The sequence below is a fragment of the Caloenas nicobarica genome, chromosome 19, assembly GCF_036013445.1.
Source record: "Caloenas nicobarica isolate bCalNic1 chromosome 19, bCalNic1.hap1, whole genome shotgun sequence".
Classification (NCBI taxonomy): domain Eukaryota; kingdom Metazoa; phylum Chordata; class Aves; order Columbiformes; family Columbidae; genus Caloenas; species Caloenas nicobarica.
The window spans coordinates 10,821,153-10,835,327 of NC_088263.1; the positions used below are offsets into that span (position 1 = coordinate 10,821,153).

The following is a 14,175-nucleotide window of genomic DNA, read 5'->3' on the forward strand; positions in this document are numbered from 1 at the left end:
CACCCGGGGCGCGGGGAATCCGCCGCCTTCCGCGGGCGGCAGGGCCGCGGCGCTGGGGGGGCTTCGCGCACGCTCTGCGCCACGGGAGCCCCCGCGCCGCGGGACGCGGGACGAACCCCCAGCGCCCCCGGCGCCCCCGGCCCGGCGCTCGCGGGCGGCAGGTGGGCAGAGCGCCGCGCGGCCCCGCCCCGTGCGCGCTCCCGGCCCGCCCGGCCTGCGTGGCAGCCGCCGGGGCGCGCGCCCGAGCGGCGGCGGGCAGCGCGTGCGCGGGCGGCGAGCGCGCGCGGCGAAGTTGTGTGTGGGACGCGGCGTCGCTCGCTCGTTCGCTGCGGGGCTGCGGCCGCCTGAACGCCCCCTCCGGGACGGGCACCGGCGCTTCTCCGCCGCCTCGCCGGCCGCAGGTGAGCACGACAGGGCCCCGCGGCCGCCGAGGGCCGCGGCCGGGCCGCGCCGCGCCGTGCCGTGCCGGGGGTGTGCCCGCCGCGGGCCCCTGCGCCGCGCGGCCCCTCAGGCGGTGCTGCCGCGCTCCGCCCGCGCCCCCCGGGCAGCCCCGGGCCGCAGGTCGAGCGAGGGCGCGAGCGGCCGCGCTGCCGGGGCCGCCGAGGGGCGTGCGGACACCCGGCCGGGCGCGGGGGCCGGGCCGCGGCGCCTCGTGGCCTTCCGGCCTCCCGGAGCTGCCGCCTCCGGCCCCGGGGCCGACACGTGCCCGGGCGGGAGCGGAGCCGCGGGGAACGGCACCGGAACCGGGCGGGCTGGCGGGTCGGCAGCGGCTCCGCTCGGGGAGGTGGGGTCCGGCAGCCTGAACGTTCGAGCAAAGTTAAAACCAGGATAAAAATACGAATGTTTGTGTGGTTTGGTTGGTGTCATTGCAGAATGTTTCAGAGGGAGGGGTTTTTTTCTCCGTTAAAAGCAGCAGTGCTGCCGAGCACACGTGCCCCAGCAGAGCAGCCGCCGCACCGGCAGCCTGTGCCTGCCCCCGGGACCCGCTGGGCGCGTTTCCTTCTGTCCGGGCTGGGACAGAGAACCCCGGGGCTCCGGGGGGCCCTGGGCTGGGACCCCGCGGCTGCTGCTCCCTCCTGCTCCCCGCGTCCGCAGCTCCCGGGACGGCAGCCCGCCTGTTCCCAGGGCGCTCGCTCTTGTGCCATCGCAAAAGATTGGAGCTCGGAGATACACCCAGCGCTGTAGCGATTACCGTGTTGCTTTGGAGAGAGCACATGTTAGAGCTAAACTATGAAATACTATTTTTTTTTTCCCCCCCCAACATGTCATTCCCTCCGAAGTGTGATTTATGCTTGTTTAGAATAGTGCTGGATTTCTGAGCTCCATCTGTTTGTCTGTCTGTTCGCACACACTGAGTATTTCTGCCAATGGTGATCGCCTGTGGCATTATTGCAGTATAAGTAGTTTGATAGGAAATATTGTAGCAATTAGAAGTCCAGTGATGCAAGTTCCTGACACATTATGACTGTCTTGCTGTCATTTCTGTGTCTCCTTCAAAAGTTCATTTTTGTGAATCATTGTAACTGTTTAACTTCTGCAATATTTCTACAGTTTTTACGTTTTGAGACATCTCTTGACGTTGAGTCGAACTCTTTCCACTGTTATTTTTTTTCCTGTCGACATTCTTTGTGGCAGTCGTATTCTTTTAAGCAACAACAGAGAAAAAAAAAAAAGGAACTTATTTTAGATAAGAATGTTGCTGCCCCTGTTTGCTGTGGCTCTGTGCCTTTGAGACCTAAAAAAATGGGGACTGGGAGGAACTTTTATTACGGTGGAAAAAGAGCATCCTCTGGGAATGGAGATCTGTAGATGGGGTCTGAGTGACTGCTGTCACCCCAAAGGGGCTTGTCAGAACAGAATCAACCTTGTGATTTTTTTAACACCTCCAGCGTGTAAAACACTTGTGCTTGTTCATTTCCCCTTCTTCCTCTGGAATTCTGTTTCTTAACAAATACATTTTTTATAAGAGAGGACAGATGTAGTTTGCATACGAGTTTTAATATACCTTTTCAGATTCTTCAGTATTCATTTTGCTGGGACAAAAGCAGGTGAAGATGAGTAACTTGGACTCCAGGCCCACATTGGGAAACAGATCTTTTTTTTTTTATAGTCCTTGGCCTTCTGTGATCCTACCCGAGAAGTTTTATGTCAATGTATCACACTTAAGTGCACATCGAAAATACTGAGCCTACACTGGCTTTTCTCATTTCTTGTAATAATTGAAGCTGTACTAGAGAAACTAGTGGGAGATTCTGGTATTTATCTTCAGCGTGCTTTTGGGCTTTATTCAGACCTACCTGTTGGTCTGAAGGCCTCTTTCAGTGGCTTTAAATAGTTTCTTGTGTACCGAATGGTTTATTAATGCTTGTTTACTCAGGATAAAACAAGGGGTTTTTTTTATATAGGGATAGGAGCCAGAAATACCTGTGTGGGCTTTTCTGCCGCTCTACCCCTGCTTTCTTAAGCTGTAAAATGGAGGGAGTTGCCAACAAGCCCGCCTCCTGCGCACCTTCAGAACACGCTTTCCGCATGTGTAGAAGACGACTTAGTGGATGTATTTTAACATCTTTTCCTATTTTATGTGGTACCCAATGTATTTAACCTCAGTGCTATGAAAAATGCATATACAACAAACAACGTGGCTGTATGGACTGGACTGTGTGTGCTGGAGCTGCCACCGAGTTGGGCAGGGGGGAGGAATCAAGTGTATTCACCCTGAATTTAAAGCAAGAAAATTGACCGTGTGTTGCTAGAGGAGCAGAGGAAGTACTAGAGGAGGATTTCAAAACCAAAATGATGAAAGTGGGCATCAGCGTGTCGTCTGGGGCTTGGCTTTTGCCCTGTCCTAAATGAAAGCAGAGTTGGGATGCAGTCCTTACAAAAAACAAGTTTAGTACCCAACTTGTGTTTTAGCTTTGATCATTCTAATTTGCTTTTCATAGATATTCTTGTTTATAGAAGAAATTGTTCATGGTAATCTCCAACAAATGAGAAAAAATAAATACATAGAACCTTATTTTAGAAGTTGGGCTCCTCTTTACCATTGAGTGAACATGTTTTAATTGCAACTTCCTCAGGTGTTACTACAATTCAACACTCACCAGGATGGCCAGTGGCCATGATGCTGCATATGGTCTGAGCACAGAATGATGATTAAGGAAGTCATGAATAGCCATTCTGCCTGTGACACACACTGCTGCATTTGTCTTGTAAACTCACTTAACCAGTCTGTTTTACCTTTTATGTGAATTACGGTGACTAATTCTGTGTACACCTATCCAGGTGCTTGACTGGGTTATTGTGGGAAATTATGTGATGTATGTCTTTGTACCTAGTATAAATGAAAGACGCATGAAAAACATTCTTGCGATATTGAAAGCAAACACTAAATATTCATGCAGTTGAAATATAGTTCCCAAGTGCCTTGATACCACTCGTCACTGAAGACCCTGAAAATGTGGCTTTTGGCAGGAAAGCGGCGCCCTGCTCTGCGCGGGGCACAGCCCGAGGTGGCGGCGCAGGAAGCTCACGTGTGCCTGTGCCATGCTCTGCGCTGGACAAATGTCCTTTCCCAGCGCAAAATCATGTGGAAGCTGAAGGTTGTCTAAAATGGACAGAATTAACACTTTGTCCTGTTAAAGGCAGAGGCCTTGAAAATAGTTGCTTCAAAGTCCTGTTAACTCTGTGTTTATTATACTCACCCTTCCTTTTGCAAAGCTTTAGTACAAGCACATGCAAATGCTCAGCAAGTTCCCTGTGCTTTTCATCGGTTGGTCTCTTAAGTGCCCTAGAAGATAAGTAGGGTTTATCTGAGAGCCGGGGATAACAGAATCAGGAAGATTTGGTTTGTCCCCGTGTCATGCAAAGTCCCCGGATGGCTGAGCTCGTATCGAACAGATTGGTGCTACCAAACCGGATGGTTTCCTGTGCATTCGCTGTTCCCTGCGCCAGGGCTGCCCTTCTGAATATTGCCGAGGTGGCTTAGCCGAGTAAGTTGGTATAAAACTAAGGAACCAAAAAAGAAGGGTTGGGAAGTTTGATTAGATAAGAGGGTTGTAGCACTTTCCTCTCTGTGGCTGCTGAAAGGGCAGTTTGTGTTTTCTGTAGCTTTGTCTTTGCCTTTTCCCCACGGGGAACTGACCCACCAGGGGCTCGGGGCTGCTGATGGGATGTTCTAGGGCTCTTCCACTTCTGGATTCCACGGTTCACTGTTGAGCTGGGTCTCTAAAGTTAAAAGGAGGAAAGAAAAAATGGTATCTAGGAGATAGAAGAATGTGTTCAAACTGAGAGGTAGTGTTGGCCCAGACAGTAATTTTCTTTTTAAAGAAAAAAAACAAGCCAAAAAAATTGCATGCAAAATCCAGATTGAAAAAAACGACTTCAAAGTAGTAGCATTTTTTTTCCAGCAGGTTGAAATTGCTGCATGTGTCTGAATTACACAGAAACTAAAACTGCATAAAATGCTTGTTTAAAAATTTCTTACTGGTTTGGGGTTTTGTATGTTTGCTGTTAAAGCCCGGTTGGGGCTGCTGTGTTTAGTTGGCTGAAATGCAGGACAGGGAGAACTGAGGTTCAGTGTGTTGTGTGACAAAGGGGGCGGTTCTAGAGCTTCTAAGCTAAGTTTTGTTTAAAACCAGAAAACCACAGGGAGTTATTTTTAATAGTGGTTCAAATGCAGCAGTCTGTAAAGCTGTCAGATCTTTTTTATGGGTAGATAGGTATTTCTCTATCTTGGCTTATTTTTTATATGCACATTGGATTGGATCAGGATTAGTTCAAGTTCTAACCTGTGCTAAGTATGTAAACATCTGGACTTGCTTTAAGTGCCATTGTTGTACATGCCTGAGAAGTGTCTTGGATTGGTTTTTAACATTTTAAAATATTTCCCAGAAAAATATTTTCAAAATTCAATTAAAACAGTATATTTAGCTTCCAGTGTTTAGTCATATGATATGGCTTATCATGTGGCATGATGCAATAAATTGCAAATAATTTTATGGTGTCAGTACGATTAAAGAAATTAAATTTCTAAAGTGTTTACTTCAGCTTGGTGCTACTTGAAGTGTCTGCTGCCACAGATTCCAGGCAGTGAACAGCTGTCTGTCACAGATGGGAGAGGAGAAAAAACTTCCCCTTAGCTTCTTACTTCTAAAAAGGTTTCCATATAAAACCAGTAGTAATGTAATACAACCTTTTATTCAAATTTGAGTTTCCTGTTACACACTTAAGTGAACCAACAGCAACCTCTATCTATTTGAAACCAAATGGTGTCAGTGAATGAGACTCTAGGAATTTTGTACTCCAAAGCATTCTTGAAACCTCACAAATGCATGTTTAGCAGTCAGAATATATTATTTGTTATATCTCAAAAAAAAAAAAAAAAAGACAGACCAGAAAACTTGCAGATAGTTCATGAGTGACTTGTTTAGAGTCGGCTGGGTTTCAGCAGGGTGAGGTGGAATTGTCTGCCCTGGTCTTGTACTGGTTTTTGCACAACAAAATTGGGTAGATTAGAAATGGTCAAAGAAGCAAATCCATATTTTTAATAGAGTCCAAGTGCTCCATATGGAGCAAATCCATATTTTTAATATAGTCCAAGTGCAATGGAGTCTGAAGAACAGCAGGTGTGAAAGGCCTAATGATTTTTGTTAGAGTTGAGGGTTTTCTGCTGAGCTCTCAAGATGGCAGAAATGGAGTTTGTGCACAGAACTACATGAATTTAGTTCTAGACTGTAAATGGGATATGCTGTTTTATTGTTCTATGAGCTAGTACATCATGGCAATTATAAAACTTATTAAAATAGTTACAACATGTCTGATCACAAAGTGCAGAAGATGGTGAGATTGTTCTTTTTAAATTAAGAATTTGCTGCTGCTGGCTTAAGGCATTCCCTTATGGTTGGTTGGTTGTTTCCTCATTGGCAGGTATATTACAATCCCTAGGCGCTTCTTAAAGTTTTTGTGTTTATTGACTTTGAGTAACTTAGGTCTCCAGCTCTGGACTCGAACTTTTGTAGGAACCCAAGTTGGTGCCAGGCCATCCGCTGCCTTTGGACAGACCTCAGGCACCCCCTGATGGATCAATGCATTTGCTTTTTAGGAAGGCAGTTTACTTTGACATTTTATCAAAGTATTGAGTGGTTTTGGTTGTAATTTCAAGCAGTTCTCATTCTGAAACTATTCTGATGTCTCTGTTGGGAGCTGGTAGGTGTGGTGATCTGTGCATATTTCAGTTCACTGTGTCTTTAAAATGTGGCTGCACCTCTGCACTGATTTCTCTCAACATAATGTGTAATATGCTTTAAAAAAACCAGCAGATGGATTGTTTGTGTAACATCGGTTGAAATGTTGTTTTTCCAAGCATGGAGATGCCGCTGAGGCTGTTCCAGAAACCCCTTTTGGAAAGGAGCCGGGGACGAGCTGCTGCCGATGCCGCGTTGCCGCCGGCAGAGCCGTGTGTGGGTGAGCTGGCACGGCCCAGGCACAGCCCTTTGGTGAGCTCAGCCCTCTCAAAACCAGCCTCGCTGAGGAAACGAGGGTAATAAACCCGAGTGTGGCAATGCTGGAGAAAAGGGCAGATTCCCCTTTGAGGAGGGGGTGATAATGTCTTGTGCTGCCACAGCTATTTACGAAATGAATGGCTGTCAGCAGCCTGGCTGATGCGTCCCCAGATATGCATTTCAGCATTGCTGGGAGACAGCTGAGGGACCTTCCTGAGGAGGTCTCAGTGTCTCGTTTCAACACAGCATCCCACCTTTTGGGCCCAAAACATCCTTCGGTGTTTGATCTGGGTGGGAATCCCAGGACAGGTTATGCTGTCCCATTTGGGGGACGCATTCACCATCCTGCTCCTCCATGTGCTGTATCCATGTGAACCACGGTCGCCTCACCTAGTGCGCCAGTGTTTCAGGGGTCAAAAACCGAAGTGCTAAGGGCTGTGACCCCGCGCCCAGCCCAGCCTGCTGACGGAGCAGGTGTTGCTCCACGCCCTGCGGAGGATTCGCAAGGCTTTCATTTTGCAGAGCTCAGTGACAGATACCGTTCTCCGGTTACTTTTGTCGTTCGATCTTCGAGAAGCCCACTTGCTTCGAGGTGGGAAATATCCACCAGCCTGTTGAAAACTTGTGGTGTGCGTGAAGCAGAGCTGGAAGTCTGTACTGAGGGGAAAGACGGGTGCTGGATAGTTGGGATTGCCGCTCCGGTGCGTGAGCGGTTCCGTCCGTACTCGCTGCTCGGTCGTACCCGCTCCCGAGGTGCTTGCTGGCTCAAGTAGCGCAGGATAATTTTTCTCCAATTTTTCTTCTTTCCTTAGAGCAAACTATCATCCTTTACTTGAGAGAGTAGCTTTTTCCTTAACCTAGTGATTTTTAAACTGTGGAGCTGGAGATCAGAATCCCTGCAGACGGCACAATAATTGGGGAATGTTGACCTACAGGATGGATTGCAACTTCATAGTACATTCAATGATTCCTTTCAGGAATTTCAGTTTAAGTCTCTCTCCTGTTCTTAACCTTGTGGACACTTGTCCATGCCGCCCTGAAAAGGAATGGGTTTTCTCCTTGTTGGAACGTTTTGTTTCTTGCATAGGAACACTGAATGTCAACACTGTCCTGGGGAATTTGTGTTGGGTTCTGGTTCTTGGGGCATATGTATGTCATTGTAGGGAGGAGATGGAGAGAAAAGTTGTAGATATTTTAAGGTTCCTTTCCTCCAAGAGTAGGGACTCAGGGTAGAACAGATATCAATAAACATGGACACAAAAATTCCCTTCGCTTTCATTCATGGAAGTTCTGCTTTCGTTCTTTCATGCTGTCAGTATTTCATGAGCTCTTCTGTTGAGTTGTGCAAAACGTCTCAAAACTTAAACTGGAACAAAAAACCCCAAACAACCTTGAAAAGGTTTTTAAAAATATATGAATGTATTGCAAAGAAGCAAATCAGTCACAACTGTGTGTGTCTGTACGCTCCCCTTTAATCAGCTGGGAAATCTAAGTGGTGACTTTCAGCTGTCACTATATTAAGAACCAGTGCTGCCTTTTGTGGCAGTCTGTATATACTGAACTCCGTACTATGTAGTAAATATTCTTGCTGTGTTTTCATAATCATTCTCCTTAGAGTAAGTGCTTCTTGGGTGGGTATTACAAATCTGTTCATCTTTATGGTATTTATAGGGTAATTTTTAACTCTCTTGAGCTCCTTACTTCCTTGCGGGTCAATTACTCAATTTATAACATTATGTCAGTTGTAAGAACTTTATCATCCAAGGGTAAACAGTCTTGGGTATGGTTCTTTACCTGTGTTTGCTCTTAGTTCTTTATATGTTAAGGTATGCAATAACTTACTCTGTGACTTATCTATTGGGGTTTCTTTTAGTCTCCTTGGTTTGTACTTTAAAGTGGCTGTGATGAATTATTTTAGTTTTTGTGCTTTATCAGTGATGCAGGGAGAGGGAAAACTTTAAGCAGTTCTGTCTGAAGAAAAGTCCTGTTAACCAAGTTGCAGCTACTTCAGGAAAAGTTGCTGCAAATAATGTTTAAATATTTTTGATTGTGTATTGATGAAACTGATAACTGTAGGTGAAACACTGTACCAGCTCTCCTGGAGGGGGATTGGCTTTAGTGGAGAGGGCTGCCCGTGTGGGGTGGCCAGCGGGACACGCTGCGGTGAGAGGGAAGGCTGGGCAGGAGCTGGGAGTGTTGCGTGTGCTTTCAAACAACCTGTCTGCATGTGATGCTCCAAAGGAAGCGAAGTTTCAGATGAATCATTCATCATGAGTCTTATCAGACTTTGCTGGGGTCACATGTTGCCTGCCCTACTGTTCCTCTGAGATTGGGAACAGCTGACTGCCAGCTTGCTCCTTTTTTTGGTGACATAGGTGGCACTAATGAGTTTGATAAAAGCAGCTAGATGATGAGGGCAATAAAGTTTGCCTTTGGAGACACTCTCTGATTTGTTATGCAGGACCATATTTAAATTTCTATCTGCTCTTAAGTCGCCAGGCAGCACTGATAACCAGGGTACCTTTGTGCATGCGTCCAGTATGTGGCATTAATTTCCTGCAGACTCACTTGCTGTTGTCCGTAGCTTTTCCTTCGTGCTGTTACCGTAGCGTGAATTACTGGCGCCCGCAAGCACGTGGCTGTCGGTTTTGCTGAGAGCGCGTGGCAGCGATGTTCTTCCCCGGACTATCACCTGACCGTAGGCTTTAGGCTTGGCTTAGGCTGTAAGCTCTTCAGGGAGCGAGTCCCGGTGCAGCGGAGCGGAGTCGGGAGCTGCTGTCGAAGCAGCTCTCCTGCACCTCCCCAGTTTTAAGGTTGGTTTGCCCTCTGCACTGCCTGGCACGGTCCTGCCGCTGCCTCCCAGCACTCACGCTGCTGGGGCTTGGGACTCGCCTCTCGCTTGCCTTGGTTTGATCTGAATTGGTCTGTGTCTGTCAACCAACTGGTAAATGTTGCAAATTCATTAATAAGTCTTTTCTATGTATTTAAATACCTTGTTTTTCTTCATGTGTTCCTCTTTTCCACACATTTACTCCTTTAAAACAAGTTGTTCTGCAGCTCTTGGTTGTAGTGTGGGAACTCTGTTCACTCACAGGAACGTGTTACCGAAAGGGCTTTGCTGTTTTTACAGAAACCTTGCCCACGCACTCCTTTGGCTTCCCGAATCCCTATAAATCCACGCAGAGTCCTGCTGACAGCACTGTGGTGATCCGTATTTATTTTGTGATGCTGTCTAGGGGTTGGAGCAGAGTAGAGCATGGGGTCAGGACGGGTGTGTTTTGTCCCCATCTTTGACTCCAGTCCAACCTGGACACTTCATGCAGCAATTAGTGTTGTTTCCAAGTAAGTTGCTATATCACTATTCATTTATATTTTTCTTAGTAGCTTTTTAAGCTAGTTTGTTTTACAGTAGGTCAATTTGATCCTTTGCTGTCATTGCTCTTTAATTTTTATTTTTCTGCTTTGGCACTTGCTTTGCCATGTTGCTTGCTGCTTCACTTATTTCTAGTGCTGAGTAGTAGTGTTTGATTCACAGGTATTAATAAGATGTCAACATAATTTGCATTGATATTAATAAACCATATTGTAGGTTATTTTGAAATACTGTAAATATTTGTGTTTCTTTTCTGAAACAAACCTTTGTGCAAGTATCTGATGGCAAGCAGTTGTCTTTGAATGCTGATGAACCAGTCCCTTGTAGATATTTTCAGCTGTGTTCTGCATAATTACTCTTAAAAACTGGTAATTTGAGATGGTTGGAAAATTACATTTTACTTAGTTCAGGGATTGCTGAAAGCTAAATTGCATTCTGTGCCTCAGCTGGACTTTTTTGTTTCTCTTAATTGCGTTAGCACTTTAACCCTAAGTACTTCTCATCATGGCTGCGGCTGATAGGTGGGTATCTGGCGGTAGATAGAACAGATGCTGCATTTTGAAAACATAACGTACAGGCCTTTGCAAACGTCTGTTAATTCTTTGGTTTCATGCTCTCTGCCAGCAGTGCTATTTTATTATTGTCTGCAGGACTGTGTAATATCTGCAAATCAGCGGTGGGATGCACCTCGGTTTTAGGGGGAAGGAAAGACTGGGGCAGGGCAGGTCTGCTCCACTCCGCTGGTTTCTTAGACCTGTGTGCTGAGAAACTGCTCGGTCTCTGATCAACATGTCACTGGTGAGCTGGGAACGGCCCGAAGGCACCTTGTGGTACGTAGCAGAGATTTTTCAGACGAGAAACTGGAAGTGAGGCTGTGGAGCTGTTGTCTTGGTAAGGAAAGCTTGTTCCTTCAGCTCCCTCAAGGAGCTGAACTCTTGTTGGAACAGCACAGTGTTAACCTGAGATCAGTGGTGTCTGGGCAGCCAGGGGAGCTTGGGGGAGAAACGCCGGGTGGGTAGGATGGGAGATTTTTGTTTGCATGAGTGAGCTTATGGTTTCAAATAATCCGATACTACTGAGTTTATGCTTCAGCATTGGAGCTTCTTAGAATAATAGAAAATTGCTACACAGCGGGCAGAATATAGCGTGAAATGTGATTTGTCTCTTGTGCAGAGCTTGCACATCTAGTTATAATTTTCTTGAAAGGTTAATTCCAAATTTCTCTTCAGAACATTCTGTGCAGGCCTTTCTGTAGGAAAAAAAAATTGGACTCAATTTAAATAGACAAGTCTTGTGAATCCTGAAAGAATTTGGGCATTTAGCCCAGGGAAGGGAGAGTTCTCTGCAAGAACTTCATTAACCCTGTCTGTCATCAGAATCAGTAATAAAAGTAGCTATGCAGACTTACAAAGAACAGATCTTTTTTGTTTTACGCCGTAGCCTGGATCTGCAGGGCACTGGTGAATGAATCTTGTTCTTTAAGGAAAACTGTGCCCTGTGGGAAAGGAGATGGAGATGTGTTGTGTGCAGTGGTATGGAAGCGTGGATATCAACTAAAGAGCTGCATTAATTTTCGGAAAACTGCTGTTGGTGGTTCCCGATGCTCAGGAATGTGTAGGGGAAGCCAATTATTTTATTTGGTATAAAGACACTTCATGGCAATGTATGATAATACAGTCTTATTTAGCATATTTTTGAGGCAGAAAAAATACAAAGATGTTTCTAACGCAGCAATTTTTGCAACTAGACAAATGTTAAATGTTCTGACCCAGGGCAGAGTTTGTGCTTGTGCCGGGCAGCCGCGGGCAGGGCCCGGGCGCTGGCGGGTGCCGCGCTGCCTGGGTCGGGAGCCTGCGCCTTACGAGCCGCTTTGAAGTTGCAGCGGCTTCCAGTCGGATGAGTCTGGAGACTGGCTGGGCTGCAGAATTCTCAGCGCTATTTCCTCTTCTGATTAGGAGAGATGGAAATACTTCAAGCTGCTGTTCTGATGTTTTGAACTTCAGTGAACATGTATCTATATATATTCATATCTTCCTCCGTTCCTTTTCTGTGTATTTGAGACGGATTTGTTGGCTACTAAAGACTGAAATGAATGGCTCTAGAGAGAAACTGCATAAACAAAGTGTTTACAGCAGGTTTTGTGGATTTGGAGCCCGTCTGATGTGGGCTTGCTCTTTTACCTTGGTCTGCCTTAGCTTTCCTTAAACATTGGAGAATGACAGCAATATTTCAGAAGTATCTTTGTGAGGTTTGCTTAATATTTGTCAAGTGCTTTGAAGTGTGGTAATTAAAAGGTATTTAGCAGTGCTAAGTGGTGGTGTTTCTAATCATGTATGTATATATGTATTTATAGAAAACTTTGTTAGGATTTAAGATCTTATGTTAGTTAAGCTTTCTGAGAACAGACTGCGCCGAACAGTTCCCACATTGGGGTTTTGGGGCTGTAGCAGCAGAGCTTACCTAAAGTTGGGGTTTTTTTGTCCTTTGGGTGTCACTGCTGGTTTTGTCTTGCTGGCTTAAGATGATCCGTTTGCTCATGCTCTTGAGGTGGCTGGTTGCTAAAGTGTCTTGATAGGAACAAGGTCTGGAAGTAGTTTGGCTTCTTAGAGATGTGTGTAGTAGAAACTTATTTTAGGGGTTGGCTTAGTTTGGATGTTTTCACTGTAGGCTGGAACAATTAGTCTTCCCTACTACTTGATTTTTGGCTCTTCTTTTTTACAAGGGCTCTTCAGATGTTGGTTGAGAGTGGAAACTGTTTGTATTTCACATGTAGGTTGTCAGCTCGCTGGTAGTACAGTAAGTTTGCCTATGTGCAAACAGCTGATTGTTCCCTTGATGCAGAAGGGAGACGGTGCAGCCAGCGCGATCATGAAGTTGACATTACTGGTACAGACAGTGCGTGTTTCATAGCTGTATGTGATGTTACTTATTTCAGTTATGATTTAATGATGTGAAAATGTCTGGCAGTTTCTGTGAACATATACATTATGAATATATTTCCAGCCTATATTTAATCTTTCCTTCATCAGAAATGAATGAATTCTGAGAAGGATAACAGAAATGTTCTTAAATAATTTGACTTCAGGCTTGAAAGGTTTATTGCATTATAAATTAAAAGACGAGCATGTTGTTGCATGCTTAGTAAGCAATACAGTAAAATTCCAGGTAGATTTAGTATGTGTTTATTTTTAACAAGTGTTTCGTTAGCACCAGTAGTGGCCTGAGAGGTCTATCTCTAATGTTTCAAAGGTTGTAAAAATGAATATCATTAATACTTTTGGAAGGCTCAAAATTGCAACTAGAAGAATATAAATTATGTTGGCTTCTTACTTTATCTGAACGTAATAGTTGGGGAAAAATGCAACCTGCTGTTGCTGTACTGTATTTACAGTATTATCTCTCTTCAGAGGAACTATTGTCATTTTAAATGCTGCTGGCTGCTGTCCATCCTCAATTTCGGATGTGACTGTGCATTTTATATTTATCTACATCTTACGCAAACATTGTACGTAACTATTTACATGTGGTGTTGCACTAGGAAATTCCGCTCTGTGAAGTAAGAGGTAGGAATAGTCCTCTTAGGCTGGTGGAAAGGAACATTTATCTTATCACATTGATTACTTAGTCATAACTGTAAGTCACCGAGGACTCTTGGCACTGATCCTAGGACTGCTGAACAGGAGCGTGTGAACCCATCCCTTGTAGTGGATGGATGGAGCTGTGTAGCATCTGAAGTGTATTCGGAAGACTTTCACAAACAGTTATGTCGTTTGATTTGGGACCAGGTTCTAGGGAGCTGATATTACAATGTAGGGAAACAAACAAACCCAAACAACCGAAAAACTAACCGGTGGTAGAAGTAAGCTAACTACGCTGCTGGTTGGTCCTGAGAACTGATGAAAGTAATGGGCATGTGAAACGTTCTATCGAAAGTATTGTATGAACTCAAGTAGCACCCTCAGGTTTAGTAATATAGTGGAGGAAGGGAGAACACTGTGTCAGAGCTTGCTGTTACTGAGTTGTTCTGCTAGACTTGTCCCCCAACTAGAATACAGTGTATTTGAAATGATAATCTGCCCTGCTTAAGATGGCAATATGGGCCTGAGCTGGATGGAGAGAGTGCTCTGACACAGATACTTCATTACTGGCAGGAAGCATTTGTTTTATTGGCATCTACAGCAAAATGGGTCCAAATACCTTTAAATAGTTGACTTCATGTCATTTTGCTTCTAGGTATGGAACAGTGAATTACAGTGTCTGTCACAGCATTTGTTTAATGAACATCAGTTGTTGACACAGTAT

General features: G+C 45.3%; 1 protein-coding gene across 2 annotated transcripts in view; it reads left to right on the top strand.

The window, feature by feature from the left end:
- Positions 1-217: 217 nt before the first annotated feature.
- The window catches only part of NEK6 (NIMA related kinase 6), a 51,240-nt gene continuing 37,282 nt past the window's right edge, over positions 218-14,175 (top strand). For both annotated transcript variants that reach the window (XM_065648214.1, XM_065648213.1), the window contains exon 1: positions 218-401. The gene's annotated coding sequence lies outside the window, so the exon portion shown is untranslated. The remainder of the gene's footprint in view (positions 402-14,175) is intronic.